General features: G+C 43.7%; 1 protein-coding gene across 1 annotated transcript in view; it reads right to left on the reverse strand.

Moving 5' to 3' along the window:
* Positions 1-13,584, reverse strand: part of Ca-alpha1D (Ca[2+]-channel protein alpha[[1]] subunit D) — a 6,221,746-nt gene that overhangs the window by 4,095,327 nt on the left and 2,112,835 nt on the right. The window lies entirely within an intron of this gene.

Below are 13,584 nucleotides of genomic sequence, written 5' to 3' on the forward strand. Positions count from 1 at the left end.
CGCGCGATCTAAACTTTATAATCACGGATAACACATACAGATAGTTGCACATGCATCCATACAATGTTCTAGGAGTGGAGCAGCAAAACGGAAACCAGAAATGATACCAAACTCAGATAGCTTGGTAAGATCATATATTGTACGATTGTAGCACTTAGAGTTATGTAGATGGGAGGGCCCTACGTACAATCCTACCGCCCCTTCGACCTAAATATCTTAAGATAACCCCAACCACTACTCGGTTTATCGTTGTTTCCTCGTAGCTCAATAATCTGTTAACCACACCTTTAAAATCATTCTGAAAAGCATGTGAAATCGAACCGATCTAAACTTTGTCCAGCGTGGAGTATCGATTTCACATATATTTAAAATGGTTTTAAAATTTGGCATTACATTGACACTTCCTTTGGCGAACATTTTTGTATATTCCATAATTCGGTAAATTTTGTTGTGAGACTGCTTAAATCTTGTTAAAAGGTAGATGAGGATTGCATTTGATAAAAGGCATGCTGGTTTTGGAGATGTGTTGTAAACAACATACGTTAAGATACAATCTACATGTGTTCTTAAACAAAGTAGGATGAAATTATTCGTAAAGCGTATTATAGTATATGATTAAACGTAAAGAAATTTTTTGTTGAAATGTAGTCCTGATAGCGTTAAGCACCCGCTATCAATGTGGTGCAAATACTGTCAATGCGTTATTAGATTTCTGGCTCGTTATCCTAACATCTATGTCACTCTCCTTTCTAGTTAGCCGATATTGATGCATGATCTTATCAGAGCTCGCTGATTCATTAACGTGACCCGTTGTTGTTTTGCAAAATGCATATTCCTTTCCTAATTCAGAGAAAGGGTCTGCGAAGTACTTACACACTTCAGCTGAAAAAAAGGTTTCGTTAATTGCCCAACAGTACATGTGTATGTACCTGCACATATGATACTTGTTTGATTTCGACTGGCTAATTGTTGAATTTGTAGTAAAACTGCTCGATGTATTGCGTGAAACTACTCGATTGAAATTTCACTAGATTGCCCATGTTCACTGTGTGGAAACATTGGTTTGGAATTTCGTGAAGTAGAATACTATCGGCAAGGGTTTTAATTGGATGCAGCAGATTCTTCTGCCTCATCGCGCTGGTAGGGCAAGATGATGAGTTTTACCAAGGGTCGGGTTATCTGGCCTTTCATCGTCATGATATCCACCACTCTGACGCGATCGTCAGTTCCTGGGTGTAATTTGACCACCCGTCCGAGTCTCCATTCGTTTGGAGACAAGTGGTCCTCCTTGATTACGACCAGGTCCCCGATTTTCAGGTTCGTTTTGGGGGATCTCCATTTATTTCTTTTCTGCAGTTCAGAGGGGTATTCCGATTTCCACCTCTTGCAGAAGGAGTGATGTACGGATTTTAACTTTTGCCATCAATTTATGATTGAGGCAGAGTTTTCGCTGGCGTCAGGTTCTGGGGAGATAAGAGATGTCCTCCTACCAAAAAGTGACCTGGGGTTAGTGGCTCCAGGTCTGATGCATTGCTTGACGCAGGGCTCAATGGTCGGGAGTTGAGGCAGGCTTCGATCCTGCATAGCAAAGTCGCAAATTCCTCAAAGGTGAATTTGCAACTTGACGCGATTTTTGTGAAGTGGCTTTTAAAACTTTTCACTCCCGCCTCCTACAGTCCCCCCATGTGAGGAGCTGATGCGGGAATGAAGTGCCACGATAAGGATTGATGGGAGTACTTGGATATGGTGTAATCGCGGGAATTTTTTAGGAATTCCCTCATTTCCCCTTTAAGTGCTCTAGAAGCCCCGACAAAATTCGTGCCATTGTCGGAAAACATCTTACTAGGGCAGCCTCTTCGCGAAACGAACCTCGCAAATGCTGCTAAAAATGATTGAGTGCTGAGGTCGGAGGTGGGTTCCAGGTGAATCGCTTTCGTTGCAAAGTAAACGAACAAGCATACATACCCCTTCGACACTCTACAACCTCGTCCCCGAAAGTTCTTTATATCGAAGGGTCCCGCAAAATCGACTCCTGTATTTGTGAATGCCCGTGAGTACGTAGTTCTCTCCTTGGGTAAAATTCCCATTAGCTGTGTTTGAACACGTTTTCGGTAAATCGTGCATTCCTTGCAATTGTGGATCGTCGATTTTATCATATTCTTGGCTCGTGGTATCCCATACTGCATACGGATGAGGCGTAGCATAAGTTGGTTTTCCCCATGGAGTGAGATCCTATGGGTAAATTTTACGATAAGACGCGAAATGGCAATTATACGGCAAAATAACTGGGTGTCGCTTGTTGTACGGGATATCTTCGGAAGCTCCAAGGCGTCCGCCTGCCCTCATGACCCCCTTTTCATCTAAGAATGGGTTCAGAGGTAGTACCTCGCTCTTTGCTCCTATACGTTCTTTAGATTTCAAAACTGAATACTCCTCCCCATAATGCCTCTTTTGACAGATAATAGTCAAACGTTGGGTCATTGCTTTTATTTCACTCGACGAAATTGAGCAAGACTTCGATTGAAATGAGGCTCTTGCTTTTGGGTTAGTTCTTTGAAAGAATCGCCAGACGTAGGATAGTACTTTCAAAGCTCTCGAGAGGTCAGAAAATCTTGTGAGGATATCAGAGTCTGTATCTACTATTGATGAGTGTACCTGGACCCGCTTTTCTTCTGACGTGGTGGTATATTCTGTTTCTTGGGTAGGTCAATTTGAGCTATCTTCATGAAGCCAAGGAGGGTCATCCAACCACAGGGCTTTGTTGATAAGATGTTCAGCGGGTATACCCCTACTTGCGAGATCTGCCGGATTTGATGCCGAGTCGACATGAAGCCAGTTTTCTTTCCCTACTTTGTCAATTATTTTTGTCACCCTATGGGCAACGAAAGTGGACCACGAGCATGGGGCTTGCGAATCCACGCAAGGACGATTGTCGAATCCGTCCATAGATAGGTTGTAGGGTTGTTAAAATTAAGATTTTTCGCGACTGACTGTACTATTTCTGCTAACAGAACCGCACCACATAGTTCAAGGCGGGGTAGAGAAATAGTCTTCACCGGGGCTACACGGGTTTTTGCGAAAAGCAGATTTACGAACACATGATTATCAACTTGTACCCTCAGGTATATTGCGGCTGCGTATGCTTTCTAGAAAGCATCGCAAAAGCCATGTAGTTCGCTGCTCGCTACCGGGGAAAACTGTACCCAACGTGGTATACGAATGCTTTCAATATGTCTGTAGCTTTCTAAAAAATCATGTCATCTATCCAATATCGCGGGAGATAAGGCTTCGTCCCAGCCCGTGCTTTCCAGCCAAATACCTTGCATAACGATTTTCAAGGTAATAATAAATGGCCCTAGCCAACCTAGTGGATCAAATAATTTTGCTATAGCAGACAATATTGTTCTCAGAGTGGGCATTCCACCTGATCCCTAAGGCTTTAACCATGCTAGCATCCTCAAAGTTTAAAAAGTTTTCATTTAATAAGTGCGATCTTGGAATACCTTACAGTAGTTGATCGCAATTTGAAGTCCACTTCCAGAGGGAGAAGCCGGCTGATTGTAATGCCGCTTGGATTTCGTCCCGTGCCTTCGTGGCGGTGGCAATGGTGTGTCCGCCCGCTAAAACGTCGTCGATATACATAAACTGTCGTAGGATGTCCGATGCGATGGTATAGGTTCCCTCTACGTCCTCTGCTAATTGAAGAAGGGTCCTTATGGCCAGGTAGGGCGCGCAGTTCACTCCGAAGGTCACCGTCTTCAATTCGTATATGCTGATGTGTTCGCTGGTGGATGACCTGAAGACGATGCGTTGATACCTGGTGTCCCTGGGCTCTAGCAATATCTGCCGGTATATCTTTTCGATGTCACTGTTGAATACGTATCGGTACAATCTCCAACGGAGTATGAGAATCGTTAGATCACTCTGAAGGACTGGGCCTGAATGAAGGACATCATTTAAACTGATTCAATTAGCAGTGGGACAGGAGGCGTTAAAAACAACTCTCACTTTAGTGGTGGTGCTTTCTTCCTTAATTACTGCGTGATGGGGTAAAAAATAGGTATCGCATGTATCTGCCGGAACATGCTCTTGTACCCGTGCCATATGAGCTAACGTTTCGTACTCTGATATGACTCGGTTATATTCCGTCTGCAATTCGGGATTTTTCGCTAACCGGGTTTCATTTCTGAAAAATTGTGAGCACGCGCTCTTATGCGACGGTCCTAATGAGATACTCTCTTTAAAATCCTGCTTAAAAGGCAAAGACACGATATATTTGCCATCCTCATTTCTCTTGGTGGTTTTTTGATACAACTCCTCGCAGTAGTTTTCGTCTTTGGTATAAATATGGTTTTTGGGAATGTCTTCCAGCTCCCAAAATTACGCTATTTGTTTGTCCAGCGATACCTCATTAAAAAATGACACACACCTGCCGGCTGGGCTGGCCGTTTCCGTTTGGCCAGTTAATATCCAGCCAAATACTGCTTCCTGCGCAAGGAGGGTGCCTAGAACATTTTTCCGTATACCGCCTAGCATTACCTGTGCGTAAATATCCCCACCCAGAATAAGATCTAATTGTTCATTGAAATGAACGGGCACTCTGGGCCGGAGTCTATTAGGGCGCGGGCCGTAAAGTTTTCGTTGCTATAAAAGATATTGACTTGCGCAGTACCTAATAGAACCCCCTTGCTTGTATTCGCGAAACAGGAATTGAAGTTGGTTGGTTGATTATTTGCCGTCGCAAACTGACGTTGGGCCTGGGCTTGTGCCGAAGTAGATGGTATTTGATTTAACTGTGTTTGTTGGGTTGTGGTTGGTCTTGCACTCGTGCCCGCATTTTGTTGAATATGCAGGAGTGTGTGATGCCTTAGATGGCAAATGCTACAATTAAAGGAGCACGTGTGTTTTGCCGAGAGGCAATTCAGACATTCCCTATTGTCTTTTATAAACGCCACTCTGTCTACGACAGAGAGCCGTTGGAAGCTTTGGCATTGTGACAGCTTGTGGTTGTTTTTCTTACAGCATCTGCAAGTGTTTCTAGCTACACTTGCTTGGTAGGCGCCTACTTTCTTTTGAGACGAATCATTGTTATGTTTGGGTGGTGGTTGTTTGGGAGCTTTGGTATTTTTGCTACCTGTTAATCCCGAGACTTCCCATTTCGATATTTCAGTTTTATTCTCTATGGTCTGTTCCCATAAAGCTAGCGTGCTTTCGGATAGTTTGGTGGAGCATAGATATGTGAATGTCGCATCCCAATATCATATCTCAATTTGATGAGCTTTTAGAGCTGAGATGCAGTTATTTATTTCCCGCTGAAGTGTTTTGATCGCGGTGCCACACTCACTTTCTACGCTTTCAAGATTAAATAATATTTTTAATTGGAAATCTTTCCCCTAAATTCTTCCACGCTGTGTCAAACCTATCGTTTGTAAGTGGTCATTTTTTAACTATATCTCTTGCCTCACCCTGCGTTTTTTGGTTGAGGTGAAATAACTTCTCAACTGGGGTGAGGCGCTTATTCCGTATGTATATTGCCGTGAACATGTCACGGAACGTTGGCCAGGAGAGGTAGTCACCTTTGAATACATCCGTATCGCACGGAGGTAGTCGAATGCTGTGTTCTGGATCAGGTGTCCCTTCTCCCTCCTTATCGCGTTTAGTTAGCTTTGCTATTAATACAGCCATGGTTGAACTGCCGCGTACATATGCGGAATACGTCGCTTGGTATTTCGGTTTGGCCTGCGCTAACACCTTTTTCTCTGCTGTTTCAGAGTACAAGAGATCCTCATAAGCTAGCTTTGCCTTTCTCCAATTATTCTTTAACTCTTCTTGGTGAATGGCTAGAGTATATTTTGTGTGTTCAGCTTGAGGTCTGTTGTTGAACTCAGCCTCAAACTGTCCACCTCATCAGCTGCTTTAATGAATTTCTCCATATCGTTTGATATTTAACAGAGAATAATTATTACGCAGGGCCTAATTAGAAAATTCGAGTTTGATGCTCAGAAGCAAAGGGAAGGGTTTCAATAACCTAACACCACCACTCAAAAAATTTTAACGCAAAAGAAATATTTTGAAATCACCTCTTTACGATCTTTTAAAATTTATTATAACCAAATATATATGTATGTATATGCAAGAAAGTTTTATTTTCAGCTCTTCGCCACTGAATACCAGATTCTATGAAAAATAATTATATACGTGTGTGTGATATAAGTATAATAAATATGTGATATAAAGATACAGTGAACGAAAAATTTAATATAAATGTGGGGATTAAACGACTCGAACCCAATTTATATTGCTTTTAAAAGAAAAAGAAGATATTGTATTTGAAAAGAAAGACCAGTGAGCCTGTATATGTGACCGGTGTGCAATATAATATGTGAGGTTATGTCTCCTCCGTTAAAATGAATATTGCTGGCGCTAAGTGTCCAAAGCAAAATTGTTTGCCACAATTAACGCGTGTAGCTAGAGCCAATAAATGGTCTATTGCAATATGAGCGTTTGTGTTTGCACGTTTAAATTTTTAAACGAGCAGAAAGCACTGTGTTGGCGAGTTTTTCAATATTCTGCTAACGACCAAAATGGTGTCATGGAAGTTTGGACAAGCACCTTTTTGTCACGAATAAGCTCAGAATTTGTTTAATGATTTATAAACTCGATGGTTGCAAGAACCGAAAGTTCAGTGCAGTGGAACGTTTTAAGGAAAATTACTAAGATTTTAGGCCACTGACTGCTAGCCTTAGGCTGTGTCAAATACCTCTTACCACGGGTGGGGGAGAGTATTGGATAGACAAAAGGCTTTGTAATAGCACTGTTTATTTAGTAATTTTTAATGTTGTTGTTGTAGCAATGCTCGCCCCACCTAATAGCCGCGACCGATCACAAATTGTCATCAATATCCTCTAACGGGAGTCCAAGGAAACTTGCCGTTTCAACAGGGGTGAAAGGGGTGTTAGAGGCGTTGGTTCCACATTACAATTAAAGAGATGGTTGGTGTCATGTGGGGACACATTGCAAGCGGGGCATACATTTTGTATGTCGGGGTTGATTCTGGATAGGTAAGAGTTTAACCTGTTACAGTATCCAGAACGAAGTTGAGCAAGAGTGACACGCGTTTCCCTGGGGAGTATGCGTTCCTCTTCCGCGAGTTCTGGATATTTTTCTTCAAGTACTGGATTCACCGGGCAATTCCCGACATAAAGGTCCGACGCCTGTCTATGGAGTTCACCAAGGACCTGCTTGTGTTTTTTCGCTTCATACGGCTGGGCTCTCAGGTGCCGTATTTCCTCAAAATGCTTACGAAGATGACTCCTTAGGCCCCTAGGCGGTGCTGGTTCGTCAATCAGATGTCTGTTGGGATGCCCAGGTTTCTGGGTATTCAACAGAAACTGTTTGGTCAGCATCTCATTTCTCTCCCTGATGAGGAGTATTCTCGCCTCATTATGCAGATGGTGTTCTGGGGACATAAGAAGACAGCCCGTGGCGATTCTGAGAGCAGTATTTTGGCAGGCCTGTAGTTTCTTCCAGTGGGTAGTTTTTAGGCTTGGCGACCATATGGGTGACGCCTAGCACGTAATCGGCTGGCTAATTGCTTTGTATGTGGTCATGAGCGTTTCTTTGTCTTTTCCCCAGGTACTGCCAGCAAGGGATTTGAGGATTTTATTACGGCTCTGAATTCTCGGAACAATTGCGGTTGCGTGCGCACCAAAATGTAGATCCTGATCAAACGTCACACCCAAGATTTTGGGGTGTAGGACAGTCGGTAGCGTAGTGCCATCGACGTAGATGTTCAATATGGTCGACATTTGGGGCGTCCATGTTGTAAATAAGGTCGCGGAAGATTTAGTCGGTGACAATGCCAGGTTTCGCGAGGCGAAAAAACTGGAGAGATCAGGGAGATAGCCGTTTATTTTATTGCATAGCTCATCGATCTCTGGGCCTGGGCCTGTGGCCATTATTGTGCAGTCATCGGCGTAGGAAACGATTGTGACTCCTTCCGGTGGTGAAGGTAGCTTAGATATGTAGAAATTAAACAAAAGTGGGGATAGGACACCACCCTGTGGCACCCCTTGTTTAATTCTCCTTGGTTTTGATGTTTCGTTTCTGAATTGCACAAATGCCTGCCGACCACCCAGATAATTTGCGGTCCACCCCATGGGGGAAGGGTAGACCCTTCCAGGTCTTGCAGTAATGAGTCATGGTTGACCGTATCAAAGGCTTTTGATAGGTCTAGCGCTACGAGTACTGTTCTATGGTGGGGGTATTGATTCAAACCGCAATTTATCTGGGTGCTAATGATATTTAGCGCGGAGGTAGTGCTATAGAGTTTTCTGAAGCCATGCTGATGAGGGGCTAGCTGCAAATGTGCTTGGAAGTAAGGGAGCAAAATGGCTTCAAGCGTCTTTGCCACTGGCGATAGGAGAGATATCGGACGATATGACTCACCTACGTTAGCTGGTTTCCCAGGCTTTAGTAGCGGGACCCCCTTGGCCATTTTCCATTTCTCGGGTATGGCAAAGGTGGGGAGAGACAGGTTGAAGACATGCGCTAAATATTTGAAACCCTCTTTCCATAGGTTTTTAAGCATCGGCATGGCTATGCCGTCTGGGCCCACTGCTTTGGATGGTTTAGCGCGACCAATGGCGTCCTCAACCTCTCTAGCTGTGATGGTGATTGGTGACGCGCTGAATTTGTGTTTATGTGCGTGTCTATTGGCTCTCCGTCTATCTTTGTCGACCGTAGGATGCATTATATATTGTCGGCAGAAAGCGCTCGCGCATTTTTCCGCATCCGACAGCACCTTATCGCCAAAGGCGATGGAAACTTTGTCTTTGTGCTTAGTCGGATTCGATAGGGGCTTTACGGTGGACCAAAGTTTACCTACACCGGTAGAGAGGTTACAACCTCTTAGGTGCTCTTCCCATTTCGCCCGCTTGGGTTCGTCCACAAGCAATCTGATACGTTGGTTTATATCCCTTATTTGGGGGTCGCCTGGATCAAGCTGTCTTATAAGGTCGCGTTCCCTCGCTAAGCTCGCGGCCTCCGCCGGGAAATGGGGCCGGATTTCGGGAATTCTCCCGGCGGGAATGAAATGTGCCGCGGCGGATTCAATGACCTTACGGAAGGCACGCTCCCCTTGGCGGGCATCAGTCGGGATAGGGAGGGCAGCAAAGCTGCTGTCTGTTGCAGATTTATATTCTTCCCACTTTCCTTTATTGAAGTTTATGAAAGTGCGTTTTTTGGTGACGATGAAGTCGGCGGTACGCTCGAACGAAATAAGTATGGGCAGGTGGTCGGATGCCAATGTTACCATCGGCTGCCAGTTGACGCAGTTTACGAGTTCTGCGCTCACGATTGAGATATCTGGCGAGCTATGACAGCTTCCTACCATACGTGTGGGGGCGTCTCCGTTTATTGTGCAGAACGTCGTTTCTTCTATTTGATCCGCCAACATCTCACCCCTACTGTCCGCCCGCAAGTTTGAATGCCATAGGTCGTGATGGGCATTGAAATCGCCTAAGATAATGCGATTGTTGCCAGTGAGTAAGGCCTCGATTTTAGGGCGGTATCCACTGGGGCAACAGGTGACAGGAGGGATGTAGATGTTGATGATTTCTAGATTTGCATCGCCTGACCGGACAGATAGGCCTTGACGTTCTAAGACATTGTCCCTGCGGTCGATGCCAGGATCAAATATATGATATTGCACAGAGTGGTGTATAATAAACGCGAGGCCGCCTCCATTTCCGCTCTCGCGATCCTTCCTGTGGACATTATACCCAGAGCAGGTCTGCAATGCAGATCTTGCTGTGAGTTTAGTCTCTTGAATCGCCGCAATGCGGATGTTGTGCCGCTTCATGAAATCGACTATCTCCGTAATCTTCCCAGTTGGTCCATTACAGTTTAACTGCAGAATTCTGAAGTGCATGAGGGGTGACGCCGCCACTCTAGGGGTAAGTGACGGGTGACTACGCCTAGGTTGTGGAAGGCCAGGACGCAATTGCTGTTGTGGCCTTGGGACTGGGCGCCCTTGGGCAAGCATTGGGGTACCCGGATGATTTGGGTTTGCGACCTGGCAACATGGCGCGATGAAACCCGTCGAGGGGTTGCCGTCGCGGAGACCAGAACATCTAGGAAAGTGGCACCACCCAAGGCAGGAGCTGCATTGAGCGGATGTCGCAAACCTATATATTCTGTGCTGGCAGACGGTGCAAACGGAGGTAGGGACTAAGAGTCTGTTTCCCTGACCTGCACGATTGCTGCCTGAAAAGAGGGGGGGGGGGGGGGGGGGGGGGAGAAGAAGACGGGGGCAGGGGCTGATGATCAGCATTGCTACCAGATCTACTACGAAGGTAGTAGTTATGAGTGGTATCAGCTGTTTGAGTTGTTGGCGCCGTGGGGAGCGAGCAGCAGCGGGTACTTGTTGTGGCTTGCTGAGCAGCGAGGCTGCTGGAAGGTAGTGGAGGGGCGCTTAGGCGTAGACTACGGGACGCCCTTGGGCGTGAGCAGCAAGGAGCCACAAAAGATTTATAAAAGTTACGTGGACGTCGGGTTTTGGGATCAAGCCCAGAACAACCTGTCCGATGCAACCATCCCTTGCACGAGACACACTGAACAGAGTATGACCGTCCTAAAAAGATTCTTTTCTGGCAAATGCAGCAAAACCATTTCTCTGGACCGGGGTCAGGAGACGGACCCGGATTGGGTTCGATACCTTCCCGGAGTAAGAGAATATGTAGCAGTCCTGCTGCAAGGAGCTGCTGGGAGGATGACAATTTGTGGGAGGGACAAAACAAATTAAATGGGGTCACACTGAAATGACAGTCCTTGGTCGGGAAAAATCCCGAGTCGCTCCGGTACATAGAACCACGTGTGATTTATATTAAACAAAATTTTTACCACTTTTTTCTTGGATCACTTTTTGCAATTTTTTATCACCGCATGTGATTTATATGCAAAAAAACCTTAACCACTTATTTCGTTGTATCACTTTTAATTTGAGCGTATACCTTTTAACCAAACGCTTTTAATATTGATTTGATGAATTCTGACGCTGTACAAATTCCGTTGCTGGTATCCGGAATGGCTTTGTAGTCAACGCTTATATTTGTGCTGAATATTAATGGCTTTGCCTTAATGGACTGTATTTGTCTTTCGGTTTTGATTACTGGCGCTAAAGGACCATGAAAACTTGAGTTGGCGATCTCCAAACTAGTTTCTCTCGATGGAAGTTAGGAAGAAAAGGCAGTGATTAATATTAAACTTTCAATAGACTTTATTTCACAAAATATGCATAGGAAAATAACAGAAAGAGAGTTTAAAGGAGCAAGCATGCAATTGCTACAATGTTACCTTTAATATACTCAGGGACTCTGCGTTCTGGCGGTGATGTTTTACTTGTGATTAAAAACTTGCGGCTTCAAGACGTTCGAGCGTGCGTAAACTGTGGCTGCTTCCTTCCAAGTGACCGAGTTCCATTCCACGCGTTCCGTTTATCCCCCAAAGCTAACAGGCCTTTGGCGGGGTAACTTAACGAAACGTCAATTTTTCTTTTAGTATAATTGCTAACGGCCGTAATAAATAAGCGGTTTTGTATTAAATTGCATTAGGGTGGCCGGCCCTTAATTTTCCCTTTGGGGTTAGCCTGCTGGCCTAAACATTAAAAGTCGACCTTCTGTTCTATTAATTCCATATGTTCGGAACATTTGTCTCCATTTCAGAATTTGGAGAATCGGTTTATAGTTGGAATATTATGCATATTCGGACCTCGTGAGGTAGAATCAAAGAACATATTCCGAATATTGTAAATTCACTGTTTATCAGGATCGCTTCCATGAATACTAAACGGAAAAGAGCTTTCCCAAATTTCGGAATAAAAAGGTGAACACTCTCTGAGTAGCAGGACCGCACAAAAGCTTGACTCTTCTGTCAAAGTCAAGGTAGGAATATAAAGCTCTAAGACAATAAGCCATTTTCTGTTTTTGTTTTTGTCAGTTCATTGCGGCCGCTGAGTGGCGTATCACCCCATGCCGGCTGCCTGTTCAAAATCATGCTATCCCAAAGTATTTGTCAAAAATTTCCCAATTCAGGATTTGTCACCAAACCGTCCTATATTAGAGTTAGATTGAGGAACGCTTCATTCCGGAATGCTTTTCATTAACTCCCTCTTCTGACAAAATGCACTGAACTTATGCTCATATAGGGAGTTTTGGGAACAAAATTTGAGATAGTGCATTTTTTGAATAAGATTCTCACACATGGCATTCTTCAAACAAATTCTGAAGGAATTACGAAATCGATATGAATCCTTATCAATTCACGAAATATTCAGTAGAAAACGAATTATTTCCCCGAAACATGTTGGCACTTACAAATTTATTATCACGACTAATAGACTACTAAATTTTTCCCGATTTATTAACTCGTTACATATTTTGGGACTGTTTAATTGATAAGCAAATCTAATAGCAAATACAACTTTATTTAACTATTATTGGTAGGTACTAACTGATAGGGACTCGGAAGTATGGGGTATTTAAGCTATGGACGTGCCTTCGGGCAGCCTCATTAGCTCAACCGTACAATGTACATGTTCTTCAGCAATGCTTAGCGACTAGCTCGCATGTGAATTGATTTTCCTATAAAAATTAAATAATTCACCAAATATGTGACCTGCTATGGTGCAAGCAACAATATAATTATTATGCATATAAAACGGGTGCATATCCACTTTCTCTATAGTGGCATGGGTAAAGTACTTAACCACATAAATTAAAAAGATCAGAGGATTTCATTTAATACTGCAATACTTGATGATTAAGCTAAGCGCACGATTATTTATTTAGGTAAATAACAATTCGTTAATCTAAACAGCTTAATTGTAGTGGGTTCAAAGTAAGGTAATACAATTTGAATATTATAAATTATTTAAATATTTAAATGCAGCTTGAAATTCCTCATTACAATACACAAATGTACAACTCAAAACACTTATTTGGTATCAGACATTTGTCATCAACGCCGCTTACCTTTTTCTTTTCCAAACTTGAGATAGGTGCCCGTTTACAGATTTCGCCGAGGGTTGTTGTTGTTGTTGTTGTAGCAGTGCTTCGCCGATGGTCGCCCATTTCTTTTCCCAATGTTACGTGTCCACTAAATTCAGCACCCGTTTGATCGACTTCGTGTCTTTGCTCAAACAATACGTGGCAGTTTCTATTATACACAGTTTATATTATATACAGAATTTGAACTAAATTGCCATAGTTATTGGGTTGCACATTTATACGAACCTTGCTTCAACTTCACTTGAACGAGGTGGGAACAGCGATAATATTTCAACTAGGTTCCTACGGTACTGGACGTACATCCACTTCAAAGCTCTATAATGCTTCTACTGAAGCCAACAAGATAAAAGGGGCCCTTCAGGAAATATCCAAGCCCGTCAATACCAACTATAGACCTCCAAAACCATACAGGCTGTCGAAATGTCTCAATGCACGCAAGATACACTAGCTGGGCTGCAGTCAGAGAATACAGCACGATTCCGTTTCTTCAGAGATGGTCTCTATACACGAACAAGGT

This window comes from Eurosta solidaginis, chromosome X (genome assembly GCF_040869045.1).
Source record: "Eurosta solidaginis isolate ZX-2024a chromosome X, ASM4086904v1, whole genome shotgun sequence".
NCBI lineage: Eukaryota > Metazoa > Arthropoda > Insecta > Diptera > Tephritidae > Eurosta > Eurosta solidaginis.